Raw genomic sequence first — 16,584 nt, forward strand, 5'->3', positions numbered from 1 at the left:
GAAGAGGCCTGCTGAGTGTTGTAAAGGTCAGGCATGTCCCAATTGCTCCACTAATTACAACTAGACAATTGCAATTAGGGACTCACACCTGCAACCTGTCAAGTGGTTGCAGGTGTATTAAAAGGGGAGAGACCAGCAAAGACGAGAGCATCAGGAGGGAACCAAGGTCGAGTTTTGCGTGCCTTGAGAGAGAATCCTGCATCGCAGTAGGCAGCCGAGGTGGGTCCTACAGGAGAGCCAGGATGCCGGCAGATGGTACGAGAAGCTGTGGAGCCATGAGCCGGGTGCATTGCAAGAAGGCAACAGGTGTGGGAGCCTCACTGAATGGAGGCTTGCAACCGGAGCTGTGGACACAGAAGCAAGGAGCAAAATGACCGACAGCGTCTGCAGGGAATAAGCGAAGCTGCTGGCAGGATCCGAAGAGACAGAGAAGTGTGAGTGGGGCTCACAGTTAAATTATTATTATAATTAAAAAAGAAGGCATGCCCACACATGTGAAAGAACCATACTTGACATCATTTCATATGTCCCCTACAGGCACTCATGCATCACCGGAAACATCTGAGGAGGATGAGGGTGCCAGCCAGTCAGGAAGTGGCACCTCCAGGCCCTCAGGTTCCACCACTGCCACCCCTCAAGGGAGGCCACATGCCACGCCAAGACGCATGGATCGCCATGCCACACTTGGACCCAGCAAGGCTAAGCCTGCAGGTGGCAGCGCAGGCCCAGCGTCAAACCCACATGCCATCATGATCACCGCAACCACTGCAACCACTTCTGCAGCTGCAGTGGCAGACACTGAGACCATACCTGTTGACAGGGCCTCCGTTGACACACAGTAGGTTACAAGTGAAGTACCACAGGGTGATGAAGGGTCACACACACCTAAGAGCCAGCATGCCCAGACACTCAAACCCGACATGGACACACAATCATATGGCTCACCAGCCTACAGCCCTGACCATGTGCATAGCCCCACTCCCAATCAGCACACACCACCAAACCAAACCATTCTCCAGAGGCTGAATGAAATGAAGAGGCGGCACTGGGCGATGGTGGCCAATGGTCACACATATTGCCAGCACCTACAGTCCATACCCGAATGCATGCAAGGTGCCACCCAGAGGATTGAGAGGGCAATGGAGAGGAGCAGGGCACAGGCGGCCACCGATACTGCCACTATGAAGGTGTATGGGCAGCAGTCAGGGAGCTGACGGAAGGGATTTCGTCCTTTGTGGAGTCTATGCAACAAAGCATCAAACTCATTCTTCAGCCCATCCTCAAGTTCGGCAACACCCACTGAGGGGTGACAGCACGGCATACCCAGGCGCCAGTCTGAGCACCAATTGGGGCTAAAATCACTAGGGGCAGCCCTCGGTGGAATGAAACACGGAAGTGACATTGGCGCACCGTGGGAGTGCTGGGGTGTTGGGAGGGTGTAGGGGGATAATGTGTGTGGAGATGTTTGGTGGCGGGAGAGGGGATAGTGTTTGGGGGTGTTGATGGTGAGAGGGGGATGGATGGATAGTATGTGGTGGTGTTGGTGGGGTGGGAGTGGGGATAGTTAATGCACATAATTCCATTAAAACAGTTGAACTTCACCAATGTAAGGACATTCCTTATTTTGTCATTTTTGTGTTTATTAATTTACGTGGTTGTCACACAGTGGTGCATGGCATGTGCCATGTGGATGTATCAAAATAAATTGTATATTAGTCCCTGGTGTGCCAGTCTGCCATCCTTGATGTTGTCTCTGGCAATGCGTGCTATCACCTCTGCCACAGGCACTGCATTCTCTGGGGGTGGCATGTCCGCGTCAGGGGGTTGAGGTACATTCCTCTGTATGCAGATATTGTGCAGCATGGCACACACAAACACAGTTTTACCCACTTTTTCAGGTGTGTACATCAGGTCTCAGCCAGTATGGTCGAGGCAGCGGAAATGGACCTTCCGGGGACCAAAGGTACGCTCTATGCACACACAGGTCCTGCTGTGAGCATGGTTGTAGGCAATATCCTGCAGTGTTTGTGGATCACGCACAGGTGTCATTAGCCAGAGCAGCTGTGGGTATCTGGAGTGGGGAGAGGCACAGCCATTAGTAACTGTGCAATGTGTGGGGCTGGCCTTAAACAGCATTAGGGCAATGGACTTCATGTGCATGCATATGGGGCTTCATTGCGTAGCATGTGTCTTTTCAATGATTGTGCATGTAGTGTCACTAGCATCATGCATTGTGTTTTCTTAACATGCACCCTGTTCTCTTGCAGTGGATGTGACATCACATGAATGTCGATGCCATGTCAAGCCAACGTGGTGGCTGTCCAGTGGCAGTGTGGTGCATGTGGCCTGATGTGTTTCCTATCAGACCTCCATAGGTTTCTAGGGCCAGCGTGTCTGAATTTCTGGCTAAATGTGCATGTGTACTCGGCTGTGTTACTGGCAGGTTTGATGTTGTGTGATGTGATGTGACACTTAGCATTGCATTGATTTGGGTGTATGCATGTTGCATTGTGGTACCTGTAGTCATGTGTGTGTTTAGAGGTGCTACTGTATGTGTGCTTCAGCTCATCGATCTGGGTATGTACGACATGTGCATGTTCCGCAGGGACTGTGAGGTTGGTGCGGGAGGTGGCCTGGTCCGAATTTCGCATTTGCCTGACATGCCATGCTTTGTGGTGTTTGGCCCATTACCCACCCCACCAAATGTGGCAGGTGCATCGCAGCACCTGCATGCTGACAGTTTTACTCACCCACTGTCCACATCCGTTCTCCTCTGTGGCTCTCTATTTATCCAGGCAGTGTACTGTTCTGTAGGACCATGGCATCATGAGTGGTACCAGGGTACCGGGCACAACAGTGGGTGATGTACAGGTTGGGATCGCAGGTCACCAGCACATTCAAGGAGTGGTAGTGGTTATGGTTGCAGTACACTGCTTCATGGGCCTGGGAGCCATCAATGCAACATGGGTACAGTCCAAGGCTGCGATTACATTTGGCATTTGGGCAACAGCATAGAACTCTGCTTTCATGACATGCACCTGTGCTGGGGTGGTGAGCAGTGAGATGTGGGGTAACATGCCGCAGGAGAGCATCCAGCACCTGGACCAGGACTGCACAGAATGTTAGCTGTGCCATACTGTGCATCATGGCCACAGAGTGCTGGAAAGTGCTTGTTCCTAGGAATTGTAGGAGAGACACTAGCTAGCAGTGGCAGCACAGCTATCCGGATGTTGATCCTGCTCACTATGTCATCCTCGATTGTGTTGAGTAGCTCAGTTATGGTCTCCCTGTAGGGCCGGTACAGGGTGACCAGAGCCCTCAGAATTGTCAAGACCTGCCGCTGTGAGCCTGAGGACTGGGGAGTGACCTGTGGAGACCATAAAATCACATGTGAACTAAGACGGTTGTCAGGAGCTCCCAGAGTGCGCCCCCGCAGGGCAAAGGTAAAGTGGCTGATTGAGGGAGGATCGATACCAAAGGTCTCAGCTAATCCACGGATGTAAGTATAGGAGCATTGCATGGACAAATGAAATGGGAGGGATTTCTGTGTATAATATGGGGAAAAGTGATAAAGAGTTATCTATGAGAGGAAAACTATATCTGGGGTTATAGAAGGGACGTGGGACATGGTATTAAGTTATTAAGAAGGAACAGCGATAGCCTGCAACAAGGTCGAAGAAGAGGGCGCCATGCCCCGTTGGGCTGTTTTAATAGAAAAGCGGATAACTTGTCAGAGTAAGGCAGGAAGACGGCTTTAGGGGTTTTGATGTGTTGTGTCATATTTAGGGTGCACCCATATTTGTAGAGATTGCTGGCACCAGAAGGAGGTTCAGAAGTTGTTCAGGTTGTGAAATCGAGGCCTTGTGAATATTGGCTTACAACACAGAGCATGTGGAGCTTTGGTTTGAATGCAAGGGGCTAAGACTGGAGCGTGGGTGGTGTTTGTGGTGCATGCCCAAATTGTTGCTGTTGAAGCTGAAAGACTGAGGAATAGGTGCAGAAAGTTTGGACTTTGAAGAAAATATGAATGAAAAGAGATTGTGATGGTGGAGTGAAGGGATAGTAGATTCTCAAGGTTCCTTTTGCAGTCCGGTAAGTAGCGGCAGTCAAGCACATGACGTACCATCATGGGCGGAGACACAACCCTTATGCACCTGTGTAAATCTCTACAGAGATAGAAAGACAAAATCCAGACATTTCACGCACAGTAGGTTTGGGGCACAGCGGGCAGAGTGTACTCTTTCGAAATCAGTGCTGCAACACATGACTATATATTTGCATACTGCATATAAAGGAAAACAATTGCAGAAGAGAGTGCCCATTTTAGAATTATGGAAAATGTTCGGGGACAAGGTGGAAGAACCACCCTGGAAGGAGTGGATGCTTAATACACATGAAGGGGAAGGGCACATCGCCCAAGGCTCCTCCTCCCAAGATCATTGGTCTGCCTGACGAATGAGAGGGTTTGAAAGCAGTGGCCGAGTACAATAACAGCGGGCCAAATGTTCCACACTTCTCACATGGGTAGAAGATGAAGCAGACCTCCTACCCATAATTACCATGAAAAATGCCACATTATGCATCTGAAATACTGGCCCTGTAAAAGTAGGAGACAACAAAGGCTGCAAATGCGTTTTTAATGTGCCTGACATGACAATGAGCTCCGCAGTAGTGATGGGCTTATTAATCCAGAGTTTATATGAAGCAACCCCTGAATTGGGGAGGGCTGTGCTCCATAGTGCTGATAAGCATACGCACCTTGGTAGTGCCAGAAAGTGATGTACACAGAGACATCTTTATGGGAGGGCAAAGGGGGCACTTGCCCCGAGCCCCCATCTTGGAGGGGGCCCCAAGAAGGAGCATTATTAAAAAAAAGCAAAAAAAGTCAGTTTCCCCAAGTAAACAAAATTAAGTATCACACATCAGGATTTTCTATGGTGTGCTGCTAATTCTGAACCTATTTTCTGTCTGTTGTTGATAAGTACATTTTGTTCTGATCTTTTCACCCTGTAATGCTATGTTCACTGCTGTATACATAGTTTGCATGGCACACCACCTGTTGCATTGTAACCTTTCTGTGGAGATATACATACGAGTGTCCCAATGGTTCAGAGGATAGCTCAGTGTGTTAAGCACTCATTGCAGAGATAATCATTCACATGCAAGATTACAATACCAAATTCCAGCAAGGCCGACTCAGCGTTTCCAATGTATGAAGTTGTTAAGCATGCATGTAAATGTACTTTGTTCTATAGCACTCCAGGTGTCATCATCACTAATGTACCTGAAATAGATAGCAGTTGCTATAGAAACTAACATAGCGTCAGTATGGTGATGGTCTAGAAATTGGTTTGTTTAAATGTGGAGTTGTAAAACCTAGGCAGGCACCTCCAATGATGACAAAGTGTTAGGGGTGTTTATGTATCCAAATTGAAGACTGTGGAACCAAAGCGTTCATGTTTGGATCCTGGCTTTGCCAGCAGACAATACTGTAATCATGGACAAATCTTATATCACTGACAGCACTGTGCTGCCTTCTATGAAAAGGTTTTCTTCTCACATACTGGTGCCATTGTTTGGCCAATTACCTGATCTTTCCTATCATGTAGGCCGTTTGAGTGGAAGGAGTTCTAGATAGAAGAGAGCAGACCAGATATTGCAGTCTTCTTACCAGCATATTTTAACGTCTGCTTATGTGACAACAAAACGGTTTGCTTTTTTGTACAATTCAAAGTTTTTAAATACTATTGCCCAAGCCTGTGTTTGGGGTGTATTTAAAACTTTACAATACAAAAAGAGAAACCTATCTGAAATCTTTTAAGATCACATCCAATAGTATGCTGGTATTTATATACTTTCCTTGATGATGCGGACAATGGGCCTCATTATAACACCGGCGGTATCCATGCCTGTATTACAGGCAACGCTGCCGCAGGTGTCCTTTTTATTCCCAGCACCCGCAAATGGCCAATTACTGGGTCATTACTGCCCTGCCGGACCCGGTAATTGCCCATTTGAGGGCGCCGGGAAAAAGATGCTCCCCATTCCCATTCGGCCCCAGAGGCCTGAATGGGAATGGGGAGGTTGGATGCATCGGCACCTTTTATAACAGTGCCGGTGCATCTGACATGCTGTGCTCGCGGGTGCCTTTCTGCCCGCCAGGTCTCACCTGGAGGGCAGACAGGCACTCGCGAGCACAACTCGTAGTTTGCCGGTCCGGGAACTACGGTACCGTGAAGCTTATTTGTACCGTATTTCCCAGACCGGCAAACTTATAATGAGGCCCAATGAAGCTAGAATCATTCCCATTTTGCATAATATGTTTCTATAACGTTTTGTTTTTTAAAATGTTTATATATTTGGTTATGTGTTTTTCTTATTTTAGCAAGTCATTTATGTTAAATGGGATTATTTTAGTTCAAGGTAAAAACTAGAAAATAAATTGGTAAAGAGCAGAAATTATGGGTACTTATCCCAGCTTCACCTCTTAATCAATGTGTGATCCTGGGTATCTCATTTAATCTTGTATTTCCTCACCTGTCAAAATTGCAAGTCGCTAAACCTTTCAAAATTGTCAGCACTTCAGAGTGATTTCGTTCTCAGGGTATGATCTTTAAAAAATACTCATTCATGCTTTCGCTGGCTATATATAGTGTTGCTTTCTCCATAATGATAGTGAGCATTGATAAATTACACGCCACAGCACCTGTTTCTTTGCTCTCAAATGGCCACACTGCTTGAAAACCATGTCCCACTTCTAATCTCAGTCTGTCTGGACACAGGCACCTTCCTGTATCTTCACATCGTCATCCACTCTCTATTCTATGGTATGTGGAGTTTTATCCTTGCTTCCCATTGGTCGTCTGTATCCATGCTTGAGCACTTTTCCTGTCTCTGAGGCAGCTAATCTCAGACTATTCTGGATTATGTGTACCCTTGTCATAAAATGTGTGTCCTGCAGTTATACTATGTCTAGTATACCTTACACATGGCTGCTATTGATGAAATGTTTGCTGTATCTATGCTTGAAAGCAAGTACCCTCGCGTAGACTGTTAATGTTGCACTTGAAATACTACTTGTTTATCACTCTGATTGGAAGATGAATGAACAGTGTAAGGTATCTGAAAGGAAGTTTACCATAATTATTTTGATCTCTGCGAGGCAGCATATCAAGCTATGGGTTATTATCGTGAAATGGGGTGCGTCACACTAGATATTCTATGGGCCTCATTACAAGTATGGCAGTAAGGAAACAACGGTGCCGGTAGCGCTACCGGCTCCATTGCTACAATACCGCCATACTACGAGTTCTGCTCACGGGTGCCCTTGCAGCCACCAGGTCTGAACTGGTGGCCGTATCGGCACCCGTGAGCAGTACAGAACTGTAGCACCTGTACTGTTATTAACAGTACCGGTGCTACCACCTTCCCCATTCCCATTCAGCCCTATGGAGCCGAATGGGGATGGGGAGTCCCTTATTGCCGGCACCCGCGAATGGGCAATTACCGGGTCCACCGACCTCAGCATGACCCGGTAATAGCCCATTCGCGGGTGCCGGTAAAATCATGGATCCAGCAGAAGCTGTGCCTTTGTTACAGGCACAGCTACCACCAGACCCATAATGAGGCCCTATATCCCTTAATTCCTTTGGTCTGTTGGAAGGGGGCCCCAGGGGTGTCCGTGCCTCGGGCCCCCAAAGTGTTTAAGATGGCCCTGGATGTACACATTGCAGAGTTCCTAAAATGAATATGCACACGAGAAAGAATGGTCCAAAAACTCCAAATGATCAAAGAGAAGCAGCAATTATATCTCAGATAAAATGGGAGAGTCGCTTGATGAAATACCATATGAGCATAGCCTGTTCAGTAGAACAGAAATGTTCTCTGTCTCTTCTTTTCCCAGGGTACAAGCACATACAAATGCCGAGTGGTTGCAGATTACCCTCTGGTCCTGCTACAAATCTGCTGTACTTACCTACCTGCTCATGAGGAAGAAAATGGGGCCCTCAAAGAGGCCATAGCGCACCAGAATGGTAGAGGAGGTGGACAAAGTAGAGCAAGATGATGATTGGTTCCCTTACCTATTTTCCTGGATCCCCTCCTGGCTGGCTAATGAATTCAATGTACTAAAAGCCGTGTTAGTACTGTTAGTATTTTCGATCCTGAGATTAGCAATAAGCCCATACAAAAAGACAGCTAAAAAGGCAGTAGGGATGAAAATAGTGATAAATGACACAAGAATGCACCAGTGCACTCAAACCAATGATCTAAGTCATTTAGACATACGACAAAGTACTATCGTCCCTCCAGTGTCAAAACTGTGTCATCTCTGGGACCCTGGTAATTACATGGTACGTCGGCTGTTCTGCAAACCAGATGGGAGTGCTGCTATATGACCTGGAGTGGGGACAAACACATAAAACATTCAGATGGCCTTAGTGAGATGACAAAGATATGGACCCCCAAGGTACCTCACCGGGGAGAGGGACCTCAGAGGGATGTGGTCGAGGACTCAACCAGAGGGGGGGAATGTCAAGAGGAAAATGAATGCATCATTCATAGCATCCGCCCCTCACCTGCCTCTATACCATAGATATGAAAGGAGTGCTTCATTTATAGCATTTGTCCCCTCTCCGCCACCATACTGCAAGTACGAGAGGTGGTACTCATTAAGACAATCCTGCCGGCCTTACCCCAGAGCGCTCGAAGAAGAGATGAATCTGCAAGCTCTAGCAGACCTGGACATGCTGTAACCAAAGATAACAAAAACAAGTGACGTCATTGCCGAAACTGACACACGTAGATGCATTACGCAAGGTTTTCCCAAGATGGGGTGCGTGCAAAGTTTTGCGATCTGAAAATGGACCGCATTTTGTGAATTAACTCTTTGAAAATATAGTCTCACTATTAGGCATTAAGCATACGTTTACTTCGGCCTATCACCCAGAAGCTAATGGAATATGTGAGCAATTAAATGGACTTTTAAAGAAAAGGATAGCACAGCTAAAGTTACCACTTGTAAGGAACTCATGGTGGCAACAGTAAAGACAGGCACAAGTAATCATTGTTCAAGGAGGTTTATTAAACTGTATAAATGGGTGAGAAAAACACCTAATCCAAACCTAAATCTAAGATGGGAGCAAGCTGCGACCATAAAATAATAATAAGGCAGTCTGGATGCTATAACTGGGGTCTCCCTTACCCACGTTATTAACACTGGACAAGGCAGGACTTTCAAGCACAGCACACTCCAGGCTTTTCCAGCCCAAGCGTACAATTTGTTTCCAGAATATCAGGGCCTACTGTGGCCAAGTCTCTGTTACACCCAGCCTCTTGCCTCAGAGGACCTGATGTACTTTTAACAACAGCCAAAAGGTTCCTTTCCAATAGTCTTCTAGTCGGGTGATTTCCTTTTCCTCAACCGGGCTGCAATCCTTTTCATAACCTTGACTTCCCTAAGTCGGGTTCACTTTTGCCAGTTTCACACAGTTCACTTATTTGTGATGCTTTGAGGTATTCACTTCCCTTAGCTTTCTTTTCACCATTCAGGCTTTCCACATTTATCGTTCATTCCACCTTTTCCCTCAGCCAGGCGCACATGCCTGTTTCACACTATCACAACTTTGATATTGGGTTAAGGACTTTCGATTGTACAAGGGATATTGTCTTGCCTTTGTATGACCACCTTAACTCTGTATGTCGGCCTTTTCTACGACCTCTTGCTGCTGTATTATCCACAAGAAATGGGTACCAGCCAGAGTCTTTCGAATGGACGCCCACGTGGTGCCGGACCACTCTACAACTGGTCTTTCCCTTGATTGTAAAAGTTCAGTAGGACACAAGTTCTTTGTTCAGAACAAGTTGTTGTTTGCAAACTTCGCTCAACACAGTTATCTATCAGTTCTCCCTCAGACAAACGGGTTGTGCTGACCTCCTTGTCGTTTCTTCTCTCTGGAGACAAGGACGGTACCACAGTAGCAAGTACGTCTCCCCACCTTGGTTATCAGTGCGGGCGGATTCTGTGCACTGTTGACATCTGTTAGACCACACGTCAGCTATAGTTCCTGGCCTTATGATTCCTTTTACAGAGACTTTGCAGGCTCGGGTTAAAAAGGGCAAGGGCACTTCCCTCCTTCTTGTCCTTTCCAGTCTCTCTAACTTCTCAGTTTAGACTGCTGTCCTGGAATAGCTGCTTCCTTGTGCAATTGTCCTTGCTCAAAGTGTGCTCTCATGCTCCACCTTTTATGCCTGTGGCGAAGGGAAAGGGCCGTCAAGTGTGTGTGGTTATTGTCAATTGCCTGACTCTGCCTGACCCTTGTGTTGGGACACGTCATGTAAATGGCTCTAGTGTTAGTCCATTGTCTTTCACGGTGTAAGAAAGTCTTTGTGTCAGAAAGGGGAGGTAGAGCTTTTAGGTATCCTGTGGGGTAGGATGGGGAAAAGGTGTTGGAAGGAAGGTCGTACCGCATCTCAGCCCTCTCATCCAGGTGATCCTCCCTCACTGGACCACCCCCAGGAACTGGATCCAATAGCGATTGGCCTTGTCCTGGCCACCATAATGACAAATCTCCATGAACTAGCTGGTGAGACACCTTCAGCTTTCTCACACACTAAAGGATGGCTACATTGCCTACCTCTTGCATTATGTGGACTGAGTAATCATCCTGGCTCAGATCACCATTTAACACCCCATGAATTGGTGACAGGACTCCAAATGAGAACTCCTCTCACACCCCTAAAAGAGCAAATACAGATGCCCACAGTGTAGCAAGGGCACTATTTGACGAAATGCATGATTATTTCAAAATGATGACTCAAAGTATTTCTTTTCTTTCTCAACTGATCAAGCGTCAACAGGAGGGGTCAAATGTTAATAAAGAGGACAATTTGCCTAACAATTCAGGAAAAGCATTAAAGACATTGCCAGTATATATAGGGGACCAAGTGTTAGTATTCACATTTTTATGCACCTGGAGTATCCATCGATTTGAATGGCCTAAGTGAGGTGGAGGACATAAGCCCTACAGCTGTTAAATTAAAAGTAAGAAGGGCTTGGATACACTGCCATGATGTCAAACCGTATAAAAGTGAAGCAACATTGTCATCTCCTACACCCGTTTCAAGTGATCAAGTGTCCACAGTGAAGCAAGCATTTCCAGTGAAGCAAGCATTTCCAGTGAAGCAAGTGTCCACAGTGAAGCAAGCATTTCTAGTGAAGCAAGTCCCCACAGCGAAGTTAGAGAAGAACAGCAAAGAATGACCACAAGATTAATGATGAAAAACTTGGCTAAAGAAAACAAACACTTTTAGATTACTGTTGATTTATGGATTAATTCAGCAGCAATAATATTAACATCTTCTCTAGAACTGGAATAGAGAAAACTATGGAATAATCAGAGGGAAAACAATATTTGAGCTTTTATGTTGCCAATCGTCCTTACATTTTTACATGCTGTTTTTCTTACCTACAGGACATAGTATTATCCAGCGTTAATACGAAGAAATACGAATATAGTGACATTTTTGGGGACCCAAAAAATGGCTTTATTGTTTTGAGAATTGTTATGGCAATCTCTTTACAGTTCTTGTTTTAAATGTATGACTTTCAATTAAAATGATAAAAACTGACATATCGCAAAAATAAGCAGGTGGGTGAGGTGGGGAGGGAGGGCAGTTGGGTTTGAGAAAAATTGTTCATCATGTTTTTCTTAGTCTTGTTCTTTATGATTGTTGCCAGGACTCTCCTGGCGCTTATGTATGTGAAATTCTTTAATAATAAAAACAAAGTTGAAAAAAAAATGTTTTCTTAAGAAAAACAGAGGGAGATACAGAACCCAGAAGATTATCCAGGCGCTCCAGAACTGGTACCCAGCCAGCACACAGCATGCCCTGCTATACTCTGCAGCAGGCTCCCTGGACAGGGATCACCAGAAGGTCTCTGAACCTAAAACCAAGGACAAGGCAGCGGTCTGGAAAACACTCAACAGCTGTGGGCCGTCCACGTTAAAGGACGACACAAGCCCATTCAAGAAGCTGGGAAAAGTGCCTCGACAAGTATCTAGCAATGTCTGCCTTAAAGGACATTTTGAAGCCAGTCAAGTTCCTTGAGCTGCAACCGACTGCAACGCTGGCCATTGCCACGCCACAGTCACTTAAAGACATCCGAGACATCTCAACCAGTGCTTCTGCTGATAGGCACTGAGATAACGATTCTAGACCCAGAGCCACCATGTAGGCCAGCCTGCAGCCGTTGGTCCAGATTCGCTCGCCGAACCATTTTGCCGCTTGATACCAGCAGCTGACTCCCATCTTGAACTCTGTCACAGAAGCCTGCAAAGCGCCACAAAGCTGACTCGACCCTGTCAAGCACCAAGAGCACCTACAGGTACTTTGTGGTTCCTTCCCCATGGTCCTTTCCAGAAGGCCCCTAGAGACATATTAAGACCCATTGCTTTCTTTGTGCTGAAGCAAAGTAACCCGAAACTGATGTGGTTATCAACTATACCGACTACCCTCATGTCAGTATCCAGAGTGCATCCCTGTTCCTTCTTTGAAACTGTCTGTCCTCTGCATTCCATTACAGGATGGGTTGTATTTTGAAGAGTTGCTAGTTTAGTTTAGTTTAGTTTGTTTATTGGTATAGCACGGCCGAACCCTCAGGTAATTGGGCACTTTTTCTTGGGAACAAAAGTGGTTACAGAAGGTTGCACATACAAAGTACAGAATGGAATGATACAGCACAATCAATAGGGTGAGGGACCCCGTTACAAGGTGGTCCTCTGAAGTGAGGCATGAATTAGATACAGTGAAGCATGTGTTATAGCCTGGTAGCATACCTTTGATACCAGGATACATTAGTTACAGGGAAACCGGGAGCAGGATTAGCTAAGAGTTGCGGTAAGTGGTCTATTGCTGCATTGTGAGTAGTTCCTTTACCTTTGCTCTGAACGACCAGAATGAGGTGTCGGCTCTGATTGTCATTGGAAATGAATTCCAGCATTTTGCTGCTAGCACAGGGAAACTTGCTCCCCCTGCAGTTTTCAAGTTTAACCTCAGGTTGTTGAGTTGGTGTAGGTATGGGGATCTTGTTGGACTGGTAGAGTTCTGTCTAGTAAATTTGTCTTATAAGTAACGTGGGGTTGTCAAATACAGGTATTTGTGTGTGATGACCAGTTCTCGTAATTTGATTCTCTCACGGCTAGAACTGTCCGTTGTGATATAAATAAAGTAGATTTTTTTGATACAACCTTGACTAAACAGTCCCTTTTATCATTAAGTAACAACTGGATTTTTACTGTGTTGCAACTAACCAATGACTAATCGATGATCCATGACCTTTCGGAGATAAGGCAGGCGTTCTGTCCACTTTACCAAATTTGGACAAGGACGTTTATAATTTGCTTGTTAATCCAATCTGTTCGGATCCCTTCTGGTGTACTAGAGGCGTGGGGCTGATTGATGGTTTAGAAACCAACATTCGCCCCTGCACCACTGGTACCCTAGAAGTTGATTTGTCACAGGAACATTTGTGCAATGGGAAGTCAGCCCAGACCTAGAGAGGAGGCGAGATGGGCCGACGAACCTCAGCTAAGAAAACTGGTAGATACCATTATGCAGCAACCAATGGATCACACGATAGGCTCCACAAAACCGACCGACTTACTAATCCATCTCCCCTTCCTGCTCCTCCAACATATCCAATGCAACTACACTAGACTATGGGCTAGCCACACTACACAAACACACCAAGAATCAATTTAATGTTCACACCATACCATCTCGCTCTGATTCTGGAAACACACCTAGAGCGAACCCCCGAACCATAGACCATAAAACTGTCAACTAAACAATTACGGACCAACACAATAGATATTATACACCAACAGCCATCCGTGACTCTGGACCCCTTATGTATACAACTAACCAGTGTGCACAACCACAAGTCACCCAAACATCACACAACACGCACACAACACACCTGAGGCACTGAGTCTTACCCATAAGGTTACAACACACTGGGACTCCTGAACCAGCTCCTACATGCAAAACAACACTCTCAGATGCCAGTTCCCCCTGATTCTTAACCTATCCATTCATCCTATTCTCGCTAACACTCCCAGACCCCCTTTCTTGCAGAGCCAAGCGATGGCCTGGAGACTGCCCGTGGGTGGTAGCAGTGTGCGGAATAAATCAACAAGCATAACATAACACACATAACAGGATGCCATCATCCAGATCCTAGAGGAGATGTTTTCTGCTCATGGGGCTCCAGACTACACCTGGTCTAATAAAGGGCCACCTTTCCAGGGCGATGTCTTTGCATGGATAGAACACATTGGGCCTCATTATGACTCAGGCGGTAAGGGGTTTACGGCAGCGTAAACAGCGCCGACCCTTACCGCCTGATTCCGAGGTCCCTTAGCGCCATGGCGAATTAACACCTGCTTTTAGCAGGTGTTAAAATCCATGGCGCTAAGGGACCATGTTGTTAATTACGCCACCGTAATTTACGGTGGCGTAATTAACGCCTTCCCCACTCCCATTATGCCCTATGGGGCAAAAATGGGAATGGGGAAGGGTAAATGGGGATTGGGGACTTACCGCCCCGCCAACCTCGGAATGGGGCGGTAAGTCCGCCAACCACCATGGCGTAAACATAGTTTACGCCATGGTGGTAAAGGTACGACCCAGGCGGTAACTTACCGCCTGGGTCGTAATGAGGCCCATTCTCTTCACTCCCTGCTGGCCCAGGGCCAATGGAGATGTAAAGTGGTTCATGAGAATGCCTACCAAGGAGTTTCATATTCTGACCTCCTTCCTAATGGCCCACCAGATGGCTCCACATGCCATGGCATAAGTTGCTCCAGTAGAGACCTTTGTGGGTTTCAAAGTACTTTTGCTAATCCCTGATCACACATCAATGGGGCTGATGCTGCCCCCTCCGGGGAAGCTTTGATGACCCAGGAGAAGGTCAATGCCAAGGAGACAAACAGAGGGGCACAGACATTGATTGAACAGGGTAATTCCCTAACTCATCAGTGGTATAACACAAAAATAGGCAAAACGCTACTGTATATAGTTTACTTGCAACAAAAAGATGCCTCAATCTCTTAGTGACCTTAGGGGACTGCGGTTGTCGGAAAGACACAAGAATAGAGTGCTTTTCTCACTATCCCTGCCTACTGGTATCTAATCTTCAGACAACAATTTGTCCAGTGCTTTTTCAGATGGTCAAAGCTCTAGTTAGATATTCAACCTGGTCTATCCTAGGCCACAATCTTACATGTACATGAGTACATCAAGAGAAAAATGTTAATAAAGATGAACATCTATGGCATATAAACAGTAATCTGTTGGGGTACATAGTAATTTAATAGCCCACAGACCTACTGAGTTAACCTAGGGTCACTTAGATTAAAAGAGAAGAAAAAAGATCCAAAGAAGAAAGAGTGTTGCTTTAGGCTAGCAGCACCTATTGGGAAAAGGGAAGAAGACAAAGAACATTCCTCTATCTGTTCTAGGATGTTGTTTTTTAAGGAGTGTGAAGAGTGATAAGTTGCTCAGAAATAAGGATAGGCAGACTTAGACCTACTTTATTTATTTTTTACATTTATAAAGGGCACAGCAGCCCTCATGCATCGTGGCGCTGTTACAAGAATACTTTCTTAGTTACATTACAGGAATACTTTCTTAGTTATGTTACAAGAATACTTTCTTAGTTACATTACAGGAATACTTTCTTAGTTATGTTACATGAATACTTTGTTAGTTACATTACAAGAATACTTGCCAGTTGCAGTACAAGAATACTTAATTACATTACAAGAGTACTTTCTTAGTTACTTTGCAAGAATACTTAATTAGTTACAGTACAAGAATTCTTACTTAGTTACATTACAAGAGTACTTTCTTAGTTACATTACAAATATGCTTCCTTAGTTAAATCAGATACACTGAAAAATGCTTAACTTAAAATATGAAATGGAAAAGCCGGCCCTCATGTTGTGAGGGCGGTCACTTTATCACATGCGGTTACAAATACAGGTTACGGAAGTCAGCAGTGGGACATTGCATGGTTCCTACCCCAGGTAGCATGGAGGCAGAGCACCCAGACGCGAGAGTAAGACAAAGGCACAGCATCACAGGTAGCCGGGGGGGAGTGGGGCACACACAGCCTCATCGCCGACCAGTGGGGTGGAGGGGGCAGACATAGTGAGCACACACAGCATCACAGATGATTGTTTATTGAGCACTGTGCTATAGGCGGGGCATGTTGAAGAGAAGAGCGCAGAGCTAGAGATAACGGCCACATTGTAGCAACTACCATCTACCGGTATGGGCATAATTTTAGGGGGGCACAGGAGTGTTTGTCCCCCCAACTTTCATGGCACACCATTTTGTCCCCATTCATTTGGCTGGGGCACCTTTTCTTCAGATGTGATGTCCCCCCCCCAACATTTTCAGCAAAGTTACTCCACTGTCTACCGGTTTCAGTGGTGATTGTGTTGCTATTTCCACTTTCTTCTGGACAGACTTCACTAAAATCGGGTGCTCTAACACATTAGGTAGCCAGAGAGGCCGCTA

At 46.0% G+C, this 16,584-nt stretch overlaps 1 protein-coding gene across 1 annotated transcript in view; it reads right to left on the minus strand.

The window, feature by feature from the left end:
• Positions 1-16,584, minus strand: part of ZAP70 (zeta chain of T cell receptor associated protein kinase 70) — a 589,046-nt gene that overhangs the window by 197,691 nt on the left and 374,771 nt on the right. The gene's annotated exons all lie outside the window — the stretch shown is intronic.

This window comes from Ambystoma mexicanum, chromosome 1p (genome assembly GCF_040938575.1).
Source record: "Ambystoma mexicanum isolate Mex_15411 chromosome 1p, UKY_AmexF1_1, whole genome shotgun sequence".
Classification (NCBI taxonomy): Eukaryota; Metazoa; Chordata; class Amphibia; order Caudata; family Ambystomatidae; genus Ambystoma; species Ambystoma mexicanum.